Source organism: Porites lutea, chromosome 6 (assembly GCF_958299795.1).
Source record: "Porites lutea chromosome 6, jaPorLute2.1, whole genome shotgun sequence".
Classification (NCBI taxonomy): Eukaryota; Metazoa; Cnidaria; class Anthozoa; order Scleractinia; family Poritidae; genus Porites; species Porites lutea.
In genome coordinates this window covers 20,434,149-20,448,773 of record NC_133206.1, presented here as the reverse complement: position 1 = coordinate 20,448,773, position 14,625 = coordinate 20,434,149, and the positions used below count along the sequence as shown (strand labels likewise).

General features: G+C 39.7%; 1 pseudogene; it reads right to left on the bottom strand.

Moving 5' to 3' along the window:
* Window positions 1-487: 487 nt before the first annotated feature.
* Window positions 488-14,469, bottom strand: LOC140941992 (uncharacterized; annotated as a pseudogene).
* Window positions 14,470-14,625: the final 156 nt, after the last annotated feature.

Below are 14,625 nucleotides of genomic sequence, written 5' to 3'. Positions count from 1 at the left end.
GTACATGACAACCACTGGTGCATGCTTTTGTTTGGGACATTTTCCAATACGACCTTCCTTTTCAAATACAATGAGCTACCCCCCTCCCAGTTTCTAAAGGCTTGCTACGGCTCTGTTAAATGAAGCCTAAGCCAGGGTTGTCAAAAGTAGCTGGCTGCAGGCGAAAATCGCCGCCTACTTGGTTAGTATTGGCCAGCTACTCTGCTTGGCATTTCTTTACAGATAGCGTTTTTTAAATAAAATATCCCTGGACTGGCCGCTTACTTTGACAACTCAGCCGTCTACTTCAAAACTTTCTGACAACACTGCCTAAGTCCTGCCCAGATCGATCTTCTTTAAGGTCTTGAAATCTAATTTTCTGACAAGTATTCCCATATATTATTGGAATTCCTCCCCCCACCCCCCCCCAAAAAAAAAATAGTTAGTGCGCTATGACAGTAGTCAACGATATGAACCTAGCCTTGGTAGTGGATGTATTTCTTTCAGACTATGAATTATGTTTTTGCAAACCATTGCCAGCGTTAAAAACACAAAATCCTCTTGGCATGTGGGAATAGCTGTCCTCATGTGCCATAGCATTGAAGAGATCTTCTGTTTTGATCCATCCAACAGGGTTCCTAGGCCACACATCTAATAACAGAAATCTGTCTTCTTTAACATTGTATCCACCCAAGGGACTAAAATGTCCAAAATCAATACCTGGATAAAATTCTGCCATGTAAAAATTCACCACAACGTGGCCTCCTTGTTGCTTCAGATTCTCCAAAGCAATAGATCGAAATTCGTCCACTGTATGGACTTCCGCGGAAATTTTACCCTCGCGGATTGATTCGTTGCTAGAGTTCTGTTGCAAAGGAAATACATGATAGAAACTCGTAGGTAATCCGATAATTTTAATGAGCTCACTAAAGGTTTGAAGAGTAATTCCTTCAATGTCAACATTTTCCTTCCGTAAAAGTGAGCAATCTTCGCCTACTTTGAGGATATCATCTTCTTGTAGCGTCTTTTGCATAGCTTTGAGTTGAGCAAGTTCAGAAAATTTTCCAAGGTGAAAGTCGTTTTGGGTGCAATTTTCAAGGATTTCATTGAGGCACATAGCTGCAGTACAAAAGCCACAGTATTTTGAATTTACTTGCTTACGAAAATATGGCAAGAGGCGGCCGTATTGCATTGCTGTAATAGTTTTTGCCCCTCTGAATCTTCCAGTGGTAGAACAACGGTAGAGGCACCCGATTCACGCAACCCCTATGGGTGATACCCGCTGAAAATGCACCAAATTACGCGGGCATCACCCGCTGAATTACGTACTATAGTATGGGCAATATGGCGGTCCATAGGCTACATAACTATCTGTGCAAGTAACCGTTATATTTTAGATAAAATAAAAATAATTCCGCCTCTTTGATACAGCGGAAAATGGAAAGACTAAAATATTAACGTCTATTTGATATATAAACCGCAAATTTTCAAACAATTCCAGCTAATTCCGCATAACTCGAAGACGAGTAACGAATAAGGCGAAGTTAAATTGCTCAAAGTGAAGTTTTACTTCATTGTGTTGGGTTAAAATCCATCCGTGATTTGAGATAAAACGTCTTTAGTAAACAATTGTAGTTCTCAACACGGAAAATAAAATATTCTGGGTTTCGGGAGTGCGGTCTGGCTCACGTCTAATAGGATGCTGATACGACGGGCGTTTTTAAGACGGGCAAATTCGAGAAAGACATTTTATTACAGTTCCCCCAAATGAAGTGTATTTCTATGATATTCACATCAAACTGTTCCGAATCGTGTAATAGACACGTTTTAAGCAAAAATCTGGTCTTCCAAAAGCCCAAAGTAAAGAATTTTGGAATGGCGAGTGCAGCGTGTGTGACATCCTATAGGATGGCGATTCACGGGCGTTTTTAAGGCGGGCAAATTCGAGCAAGAAATGTTATTACAGTTCCCCCAAAATGAAGTGTATTTCTATGATATTCACATCAAACTGTTCCAAATCGTGTAATAGAAACTTTTAAAGCAAAAATCTGGTCTTCCAAGAACCCAAAGTAAAGAATTTCTGAATGGCAAGTGTAGCGTGTGTGACATCCTATATAGGATGCCGATTCACGGGCGTTTTTTAGGCGGGCAAATTCGAGAAAGAAATTTTATTACAGTTCCTTCCAAATGAAGTGTATTTATATGATATTCACATCAAACTGTTCCGAATCGTGTAATAGAAACGTTTTAAGCAACAAGCTGGTCTTCCGGTCCGAAGGCGCAAAGTAAAGAAATTTGGAATGGCGAGTGCAGCGCCTGTGACATCCTATAGGATGCCCATTCACGGGCGTTTTTAAGGCGGGCAAATTCGAGAAAGAAATTTTATTACACTTCCTTCCAAATGAAGTGTATTTCGATGATATTCACATCAAACTGTCCCGAATCGTGTAATAGAAGCGTTTTTAGCAAAAATCTGGTCTTCCGAAGGCGCAAAGTAAAGAATTTTGGAATGGCGAGTGCAGCGCCTGTGACATCCTATAGGATGCCGATTCACGGGCGTTTTTAAGGCGGGCAAATTCGAGAAAGAAATTTTATTACAGTTCCTTTGAAATGAAGCGTATTTATATGATATTCACATCAAATTGTTCCGAATCGTGTAATAGAAGCGTTTTAAGCAAAAATCGGGTCTTCCGAAGGCGCAAAGTAAAGAATTTTGGAATGGCGAGTGCAGCGCCTGTGACATCCTATAGGATGCCAATTCACGGGCGTTTTTAAGGCGGGCAAATTCGAGAAAGAAATTTTATTACAGTTCCTTCCAAATGAAGTGTATTTATATGATATTCACATCAAACTGTTCCGAATCGTGTAATAGAAACGTTTTAAGCAAAAATCTGGTCTTCCGAAGGCGCAAAGTAATGAATTTTGGAATGGCGAGTGCAGCGCCTGTGACATCCTATAGGATGCCGATTCACGGGCGTTTTTAAGGCGGGCAAATTCGAGAAAGAAATTTTATTACAGTTCCTTCGAAATGAAGTGTATTTATATGATATTCACATCAAACTGTTCCGAATCGTGTAATAGAAGCGTTTTAAGCAAAAATCTGGTCTTCCAAAAGCCCAAAGTAAAGAATTTTGGAATGGCGAGTGCAGCGTGTGTGACATCCTATAGGATGGCGATTCACGGGCGTTTTTAAGGCGGGCAAATTCGAGCAAGAAATGTTATTACAGTTCCCCCAAAATGAAGTGTATTTCTATGATATTCACATAAAACTGTTCCGAATCGTGTAATAGAAACTTTTAAAGCAAAAATCTGGTCTTCCAAGAGCCCAAAGTAAAGAATTTCTGAATGGCAAGTGTAGCGTGTGTGACATCCTATATAGGATGCCGATTCACGGGCGTTTTTTAGGCGGGCAAATTCAAGAAAGAAATTTTATTACAGTTCCTTCCAAATGAAGTGTATTTAAATGATATTCACATCAAACTGTTCCGAATCGTGTAATAGAAACGTTTTAAGCAACAAGCTGGTCTTCCGGTCCGAAGGCGCAAAGTAAAGAAATTTGGAATGGCGAGTGCAGCGTGTGTGACATCCTATAGGATGCCGATTCACGGGCGTTTTTAAGGCGGGCAAATTCGAGAAAGAAATTTTATTACACTTCCTTCCAAATGAAGTGTATTTCGATGATATTCACATCAAACTGTCCCGAATCGTGTAATAGAAGCGTTTTTAGCAAAAATCTGGTCTTCCGAAGGCGCAAAGTAAAGAATTTTGGAATGGCGAGTGCAGCGCCTGTGACATCCTATAGGATGCCGATTCACGGGCGTTTTTAAGGCGGGCAAATTCGAGAAAGAAATTTTATTACAGTTCCTTTGAAATGAAGTGTATTTATATGATATTCACATCAAACTGTTCCGAATCGTGTAATAGAAGCGTTTTAAGCAAAAATCTGGTCTTCCGAAGGCGCAAAGTAAAGAATTTTGGAATGGCGAGTGCAGCGCCTGTGACATCCTATAGGATGCCAATTCACGGGCGTTTTTAAGGCGGGCAAATTCGAGAAAGAAATTTTATTACAGTTCCTTCCAAATGAAGTGTATTTATATGATATTCACATCAAACTGTTCCGAATCGTGTAATAGAAACGTTTTAAGCAAAAATCTGGTCTTCCGAAGGCGCAAAGTAATGAATTTTGGAATGGCGAGCGAGCGCCTGTGACATCCCATAGGATGCCAATTCACGGGCGTTTTTTAGGCGGGCAAATTCGAGAAAGAAATTTTATTACAGTTCCCCCCAAATGAATTGTATTTCGATGATATTCACATCAAACCTTCCAGAAACGTGTAATAGAAGCGTTTTAAGCAAAAATCTGGTCTTCCGAAGGCGCAAAGTAAAGAATTTTGAATTGGCGAGTGCAGCGTGTGTGACATCCTATAGGATGCCGATTCACGGGCGTTTTTAAGGCGGGCAAATTCGAGAAAGAAATTTTATTACAGTTCCCCCCAAATGAAGTGTATTTATATGATATTCACATCAAACTGTCCCGAATCGTGTAATAGAAGCGTTTTAAGCAAAAATCTGGTCTTCCGAAGGCGCAAAGTAAAGAATTTTGGAATGGCGAGTGCAGCGCCTGTGACATCCTATAGTATGCCAATTCACGGGCGTTTTTTAGGCGGGCAAATTCAAGAAAGAAATTTTATTACAGTTCCTTCGAAATGAAGTGTATTTATATGATATTCACATCAAACTGTTCCGAATCGTGTAATAGAAACGTTTTAAGTAAAAATCTGGTCTTCTGAGGGCGCAAAGTAAAGAAATTTGGAATGGCGAGTGCAGTGTGTGTGACATCCCATAGGATGCCGATTCACGAGCGTTTTTAAGGCGGGCAAATTCGAGAAAGAAATTTTATTACAGTTCCCCCCAAATGAAGTGTATTTCTATGATATTAATATGAAACTGTTGGGAATCGTATAATAGGAGCGTTTAAACAGAAAAACTGATCTTATGAAGGCGCAAAGTGGAGAATTCTTGAATGCTTCATTTTCTACGTATTTTCTCATAGACCTTAATGCGACTTGTTTACCCCTTAAAAATTTTGCATAACCATTGTCTTAAATTTATCTTGGGACGACTGGAATACCCAGGAGAGATTGGAAACAATGGTTGTGCAAAATTTTGGGCCTTAAACAAGGTTCAATACGGTCTATGAGAAAATGGCGAATTCAAGAATTCATCCAGGGTCACGTCATTTTTAGGGCGGGGAAATTCGAGAAATAACGAAAGGAACTTTATTTCAATATTAATAAGACCAAAAAGATCGGAATCGTATAATAAAAACGTTTAAAATGAAAATCTGGTCTTAATTCTAAATGCGCAATCATCCGAAATCATGTGGGCCAATGACATACATGATGGGGTGGACTGGTAATCTCAAGGGTGGGCAAATTCAAGAGAGAGACTTGATTAATGTTTGCCTAAAATGAAGTATAATTCAGGATGTTAAGATCCATGTGATTTGAATCGTAAAATAAAAATTTTTTTATTAAAATATGTTTTTCTGAAGGCGCAGTGGCCGCAGTTACGAGTTGATCCCTTAGTTAAGCTGCGCCGTCGGCCCTCTTTACTTTATTGTCGCAAATGCAGGGAGCGTATTAATTAACTGCAGAGATGAGTTAACTGACCTTGAGTACTGAGCATTAAACTTTCACACAAGTGAAAAAATCAAAACTTCTGACATCCCCTTCAGCTTGTTATCCCTGCTCCTAGAGAAATATGGAATACTTTACATAACATGCACGAAACACCACTATTTGACAGCTGTACTTGATGGCAGTTGGTGAAAATACACTAATTTCACTGAGCGCATCCAGATGCTGGACTATTCCTCGTAGTAAACGGGTCTAAAGGCCAGCAATGCGTAGTTGCCCCAATATTCCATGACAAATACAATAAAAGCCACAAATAAGATCCTGCAGTTTCGCACTGAGTTAGCTTTAACAGATTCTTCATTTGAAATTTGCGTACCAGATTAGCATTTTTCTGTATATTTTAGTGGGGATAACTCCGTAATCTTTTAATTTTTACCTTTTATAAACTTTAGATTTTAGCGAATTATAAATTCACCTTATGATACCATGTATAAACTCGTTTTATAATTTTTTTTCCTATTTTTTCAGTGTCCCCAATTAGCTTTTATAAGCTAAAGACATCGACACTTAAATAAAGTTATGTTATGTTGTTATGTTATACTAAAAAGATGAACTGAATTGCTGACTTGTCCAATTACACTCAGTTCTAACAGTTTGACACTCTTGGCACCTAAGTCTCCACAACATTTCCTCAATGTTGACTTATCTTCAGTATTTGCCCAAGTAGACTAAAGAGCAAATAGATTTTAGAGAATTCATAAGAACCTCTTTCAAATTTTAGCCTAACAGGTTCTTAAAACTCAGGTTCTTTATAGTCGCGCGGGTTTTAGTTGAAAACACCCACTGATTTATACATTAACTCATCGAAGTGCCCACTGAACATTTCCAAATTATCAGAAAGTGGGATCCAAGCAGGGAACAAAACTGCCTTTTTGAAACACAATGCTTTCACGGCAGTTCGTCGCATTCGTTAAAGAGATGGGATCTAGGGGTCAAAAATGTCTATTTGGCCCATATTTCATGCAAACTGGTGGAAATACACTTATTTCAGGGCAACTCACACAGTAAATTTTAGGTAATTTGTTAGGTACAGGATAACCCCTTTTATGGGGTTACTTTAACTCCAAATTGGGGATCATTTTTACTCCTAAAAAAGATTTCCGGTTTTAACTCCCAGTCTGGAGTTAAAATAACTCTGAAAATGGGGTTATTTTACTCCTTACATGAGTTGTTTTTACTCTTATTGGAGCTACTTTAACTCTCAGCTCTGTTCAAGTGGATTAACAATTTTAGGTACAGGATAACTCCTTTTTCGGGGTTATTCCAACTCCTCCTGATATCTGGGTGATTTTTACTCCTGAAAAAGAGTTCTTTAAACTCCTTTTTGGAGTAAAAAAAACGTCCCCCCCACCGCCCCCCCCCCCCCCCCAAAAAAAAAACCTTTACTGTAAAGAGTTAAATTAACCCCACTAGACTAGAGGAGTTTTAATATTATGGAACTGCCGGACTCTATCGCCTTTTTTTAAAAAAAAAAACGGGAAGATCTCAGCCATTCTCAGGGCCAGAATTCGAAATGCGTATTGGCCATAATATTTCAAAAATTCTAGGGGAAACATCTGATTTCACAGCAGCTCATCAAAGTACCAAACTATTTCGCGATTATTAGAAGATGGCCGGATCCAAAGACCCAAAAATGCAAATTTAGCCCTATATTTCATGGAAACTAGAGGAAAAACCCTGATTTCACCTCACTTCATCGAAGTAACGGAATATGTTTCACTCACATAAAATACAATAATTTCACAGCAACAAACACTGGCGAAAACAATTCATTCAAGTGCTGGACTATATTTCGCATTTATTGACTACTAAGCAATTAGGATGAAAAAAGCGTTTTTGGCACCATATTTTCTGCAAACTATATTGATCAGAGTGACATACACTACTTATTTCGAAGCAATTTATTCAAGTCCTGGACTATAAAACTCCGTAGTGGCCCACACTCCAAATTGAAGGCCGACGAAAATTCCGCAAATTTACCCTGATATTCAATGAAAAATAGTAGGAAACACTCATTTCACCGCAACCCGTTCAAGAGCAGGGGTTTTCCCCATGCATCACAAAATGGGATCTGCAGGCCAGAAATGCGTAATTTCCATATAATGTTTCTTTCATGTTTATAGAAAAACGCTGATTTCACAGCAATTCATTTGAATGATGGACTATTTCCCAGTCCGACGAAAATGGGATCTAAGGACAAGAGTGCGTGGTGGCCCAATATTTCATGAAAACACAGTAATTTCACTGCAACCCCAAAACTCCGCATATTAAACCGGATCCGTTCCAGGAAAAGGAGTGGAACACCACACATTTTCAATGGGATCTAAGAACCGCGTATTTGTCAAAATATTCCATGTACGTCTCCATTCATGTCCAGAAATGGATACAATGGCAAAAATGGCAAAAATGGCGAAAAATCGCCAGCCTCTGACGGCTTGAGTTGGATGCCAAAAGCGGCCCCTTGGAGACTGGCGATTTTGGCGAAATTGGGGATTTCGACGAAAATCGCCAGAGGGCTTGTAATATCCAGAATTTGGCAAATATTCAAATTGGATGCAAAAAGTAGCCCCTTCAAATTATATAACTAAAGACGGGTGCAAAGAAAGTCAGTTTTACAGCCTGCCATTCATGCAGACAAGCTGTAGCTAGCAATTAAGTACTAGCCCACAAGTCATTTCAACTAGCCACCAAACCCTTTTTGAATTAGGAGCCGATTACAAACCCTTTTTTGCTTACGGTTTGGCGATTTTGGCGATTAATCGCCATTTCTGCCATTTTCGCCAATGCGTGCATTTCTGGTCATATCTCATGTACAAAGCCTGAGGGTAGGTGTTAAATGGGAAAGGGGAAATTCGGGCGCGGGAGCGCGAGGGGCGCGCGAGGAGGGGGAAAATCCATGGGAATTAGTGAAAATACTTATTTCACAGCAGTTCATTCCACCGCCGCGGACTATTTCGCATTGCGTATAAAATGGGATGCATTATATGCATTATCATAAAGTATTTTTTTGCAAACTATAGGAAACATAGCGATTTCACGACAGCTCATCATCGAAGTCCCAAACTATCTCGCAAGAAATGCGTAGTGGCCCATATTTCATGAAAAGTAGGGGAAACATACAAATTTCACGTCAACCCAAAAATTCTACATATTTACCCGGGGCACTAGCTGACGGCAACTTGTGTATTGAATGGCTGGACCTTCCCCCCACCATTTGGAGATCAGATATCCAGAAATGTACGCAACAACGACATCTCTTTTCAGTCAAGTTTGAATTTTCGCCAACCCTTAGGTGATTTGTCGTCACATTTGCCATTTTTGAATCGTTGTATGCAAATTCGTCATTTTCGTCGAATCCCCACTTTTCAAGAGAGCCCTGTCAACATCTCAATAGACATTTTGCCAACCATATCGCCATTTTCGTCAAAATCGCCACTTTTCAAGGGGCCCCTTTAAACCGCCATCTCTTTAGAATTTTCACTAATTAAACCTTTAGCAGTCGCCATTTTTGAATTATGCGTCATTTTCTTCAAATTACCCTCTTACCCTCTGGCGAATTTTTCCAGATTTTCTATTGACGCCGTTGCTGGTTCCTTTCTACACATAAGTGTGCATTAGGACAGGGGATCTAAGGACAAGAAATAACATCCCGAATACCTGAAAAATGCACTGTCAATATGGTCAAAATCACATTCTGTTTCGCTATCCAGTGCATCATCCTCTGTTTCCGGGAGTAGCAGTCAGACATTTTCTTAGCCTCGCCCTTATCGTTGTTGAACGGAATACTCATTGATTAAAAAATAAAGTTTTGGAGGGAGATGTCTTCAATGTGACATTGCAAAAATGTATGACCTTTAGAAGTTGCCCCTCAAAAGGCAACAGTTTCATTTTCCGAAATATTTTTTACTTTCTCCTCTAAGGGCAAACTGAACAAGATACCGTGGCATCTATGAAAGGCTGGTTTTCACTAGCGACGGAGTCGAAGTCGGAGACGTAATCAGAAGCGTAGAGCTTATGATCTAGTGAATGCAGCGTTCCGATTCCGCTTACGACTCCGTCGCTTGCGTTCCGCTTATGATCTAGTGAAAACCAGATTGTCGGAGTCGCAAGCAGAAGCAGAAGAACAAAACCAATCTCAAAGCGTGGGACCGTGCATTGTGATTGGCTTATCCTTCCGCTTCTGCTTCCGACAATCTGGTTTTCACTAGATCATAAGCGGAACGTAAGCGACTGAGTCGTAAGCGGAGTCGGAAGAAATGGAAACGTTCTCATTCTTCTCACTCCGATTCCGTCGCGCTTTTGACTCCGCTTACGACTCCCACTTTTTTATTTTCACTGGGTCATAAGCGCTCTTACGATTCCGACTCCGTCGCTAGTGAAAACCAGCCTTAACGAAGCGGAAAACGTCGCGTGTTGCCCGTTTAAGTGTTCACTAAAGGCTGGATTTCACTAGCGACGGAGCTCGGAGTCAGAGTGGGAGTTGTAAGAGCGCTTGTGACCTGGTGAAAATCAAACACAGAATCGTACGCGCAGTCACAAGCGCGATGAAATCCGCAGTTTCCCTTTTTCTTCCGAGCCCGCTTACGACTCCCGTCGCCTACATTCCGCTTATGTCGGAAGAGTCGGAAGCAGAAGCGGAAGGCTAAAACAATCACAATGCACGTTCCCACGCTTTGTGATTGGTTTAGTTTATCCGCTTCTGCCTCCGACTCTGACAATCTGTTTTTCACTGGATCATAAGCGGATTGTAAGCGGCGGAGTCGTAAGCGGAATCAGAACGATGTGTTCATTACATCATAAGCTCTACGCTTGTGATTACAACTCCGACTCGGTCGTCGCTAGTGAAAACCAGCCTTTACGTTCCTCATATTTTCTGAAGCAAGGTTACGTCTTTTTTTAGCTCGATGCAGTAGATGCAAAAGTCTACGTCAGGGGCGGATCCAGAATTTTTTTTTAATTAGGGGGTCCAATCTTTGATTCGGAATCCTGAAACGAACGGATCATTTGAGACTACCCTCCCAAAATTACATATTTTTCAAATATGCCTGAAATTTAATCGTGCCAAAAGGTACCGCGCGTTTCAATGAAAAATCAACCACTTGAATCGTGATATGCGATCCTATAGATGCCAAACTTTCAGGGTCAAACAAGTAATAAAAACAACCGCAGGCCTGATGGGGGCGGGTCCGGACCCCGCCCCGACCCTCTCACTGGATCCGCCACTGTACGTCTTACGGTTATGGGGACTGGCAAGTTACAACCCGCAAACTCTTTTTGCAGCCAAAGGTCTGCTTTCGGGGAATTCACTTGACCCCAAAGGAACATGGGAATGGCCATACCACACTCAAAATGTAAGATTAAATACAAAAGTGTGCCGCCTTTGCCAGTTTCGGCAGCCTTTTTATGTAGTGTAATTTTACAAAATGTAAAAATACACATTGATGGAATATAATTTGTCTTCAAGTTAAGTGTATGCATTTGCCTTTCATAACAATATTTGGTTTAAAATTACACCCACAACTCAACAACATTTTCTACAATTTGAAATACGGCATCAATCTAACAGTTTGTGTATAAAACGGTGAATCACACAGGGCCGAGTTGTTCAAAGCTGGGTTAAGATAACTCAGGGTTAGTGCAAGATTTGAATTCAGATTTGAAAGCTTAAAAAGCATTTCAGTTTTAATTCTTTTGGTGTACAAGTTGATGATTGGAAGCTCTAAAAATAACAGAGAAAATTACCCGAGAAAATGCTTTTTAACGCCAGAATAAGAAACCCAGGTTAAATTTAACCCAGGGTTAAGCGCTAATCGGCCTTCCAACAACTGGGCCCAGAACTACAAAATATAGAAAATCACCTTTTTTACTCACTATAATTAACTTGTGCTCTACCAATAACTTGAAACAAAGTTGGTGGTTAACATCTGAAACTTGCATTCAATACAGTTCATCAAAGGATGGGCACAGAAAAAAATGGGCCTTAAAAAGTCTGCATCCCTTGTTTGTTTTGCTTTGCTTTTCAATCTTATGAAACACTTCTTACGAAATTTGTATCCCTAATCCTCAGAGGAAAGAAGACATGCTTCTAGAAGCAAGGAACACAATTTTAATTGAAAACTCATTTACTCATCTTTCTGCCATATAATGCAATATAATATTATTCTTTTGACAATATATAAGACTTGGGCACTAGTTTTATGAACTTTGGGTGCCTTTGATAAGGGTGACACAAATGCAGCTTCTTTGCATACTTATTTCAATCACATAAACAGTGACTGTAGCAGACATATTAATTACATGAAAGTATTAAAGCCAGCCCACAGATAGCTAGCCTCCCATGCAGACATCCCCAGGCCATGTTCTTTGAGGAGCATTGTGTGATGAGCCAGAAGAAAGACAGCATCAGTGGAAGGCTAACTGATAGCAAATCTTGGGTTTAGTAAAAGGCCACTAAGGATTTAAGCTGTGAGCTGGCTTCCAGAGAGTAACATCTCTTCTTCTCTTTCAATGGTTTCTTCTCTGTGACAGTGCATTCTTTCACTTCCTCTAATCCCTTGTCCTTTGTAGCAGACACCTCCATGTAAAATGAAATTGGGAAAAGAGATTTATTTGATCATTGCTTTTAGAGAATATTACTTGCACATTTGTCTGGGTTACACAAGTAGTAGTATTGTTCACACCATCATGCCGGTATTATGTTTTTGCTTCCCCAAAGTTTCACTTTGCAATTCAGGAACTTAAATTCATCCTGTAAATTGTGAGCATTTCTCTCCTCTAAATACCTGCTTTGTTGGGATCTTCATATAACACAGGTTGGAAATGCTAAGGATATTATTTTGAATTTTAAAACATATTCAATATCACCACTCCCTGTGTGTATGGATTAATAATTTTATAGTGAATGTTTCTGACTTCTAAACGTAAGTCAGGCTGATATCTCCCAATAACACTGCCTGGTCGGTGGACAAGGGCCATGGTGGAAACAATAAACACAGCTAAAAGATTTTAGAACTTGGTATCAAAAATTAAAAGCTATAGATATTCAAATGCAAAATAACTCAAAACATTTGAATGCCAACTCTGGCATGGTTGGTGTGGAACCCCTAAGATTAAGCTGGGTAAATTTAAAAAAACTTGGGTTCACAGCTGCAAACATGTTCATTAACAACCACTTGAGATACTAAAGAACTGAAAAAGGCAAAAGAGTAATATTTAAGTTATGTGCTGTAAGAGTAAAAAAATATATAAAACACAGTAATCAATGCAAATTAAGCAGATGTGTAAATCAACTACAATGAACTTACAGAAATCATTGACGAGTGGCTTTATAGCACCACATTTTAAATCATAGGAATAACAATAAATACAAAAGAGATGAGGGAGAGCAGGATGTTAAATGAGCACTGATGTCTGTCAAGCACTTTGCAGGGTTCTTGGTAAGATGAAAGAGTACTACAGTTGAAACCCTCTACAAAGGCCACCTTGGGGACAGAAGTAAGTGGCCATTGTAGAGAGGTTGAAACAAGAGTGAATGTATGGACTGTCTGCCAAAAAATGGCCGTTATAGAGACGTGGCCATTGTGGAGTGATTCGTGGAGGTTCAACTGAATATATAATTCTCCTCCTCGTAAACAAAAATTATGGAATGCCATACTCAGGAGGAAGTGACTGGCTGAGTAAGGAACCACATCAGACAAGTTGCAATCTAGCAGTCCTTGGTTTGAGTCCTGCTGTGGTCACTTGCCTGATTTGTTCTTAGTCACAGCCTTGATTGTTAATAGTTTTAATGGTTGCCTCCAGTACCAGTTGGGGTTTTGAATCCTGTTACATTCTAATTGTTGAATTATTTGTTTCCATAATGATTTGCGTGGAGTGCCTGTAGAAATAGCTGGAATGCATACTAAGTGCACTTTTCACAATAACAAATCTGGCACATAAAGCATGAAACAAGGATCAAAGATGCATTTTTTAGCCCTATATTTCATGCAAATGAAAATGACAAATCAACAATGGGGGCAGCTTCGAATGCATACATTGGTTTCAAATGGGATCTGTAAAACTATAGAATAACGGGAAGAAAGGAAAATCTTTGTGATGGTGGTGCACACACGCCAATACAGAAACCAAGGCTTGTCTAGAGGCATCTGGGGATGCACGTGATACTAATGGGTATATATTTATAAAATCATGTTAGGCCGTCTACTGCAACTTCTATATATAAAATTTAATAAGATAATAATTTGAAAAAAAACGCAAAATGATAAATTGTAATGACTGACAAATAACGTAGTTGACAAAGGGATCTGAGAGCAGTTTCTAGCCAAGTTTAGGCAACTTCAATGAGATGCAGTTAGAGCAGCTGAGAATGCAAATGCTTTCTCTTAGTACCTACCACGTACATTATTTCAAAAATAAAATAATTAGCATGAAGTTTAAAAGCATAAGGGGGATTGACTGGATTTACAACAATTTGATTTGAAGTGCGGGTTGAACCTGTAGAAAATACATTTTCAATCAACTCGTACTCAGTATTGCAACTTACACCAACTTACGTACCTAGATCAGGGACCAACTTAGGTACCTTAAGGATTTCCAGAAGATGAAAAATATCTAATTTGTCGTGAAATTGCACAAGATTCGCAAACCTTTGCTGTTGCACTGCAGTCCAAGCAACGACGAAGAATACCAGCTTTGGAGTCACAGAGTTGACACCTGTTGTTCTTTGAAAACGAACCTTCTTTAGAAAAGTTGTCGTTAGAGCAGGCCGGTTGTCGGAACTTGGCACACACATCGTCTACTCTTGACAGTCTTTTTATAGCGAAGATCAGTGTTAAGCTTAAGTTTACGTCTAGAGGTTTTCTGGCTTTATTATCGCTGAAAGCGAGGTTCGAAAGCGAAATAGTAAGCTGCACAACATACCTGCCAAATTAAAGATCAGTCCACGTCG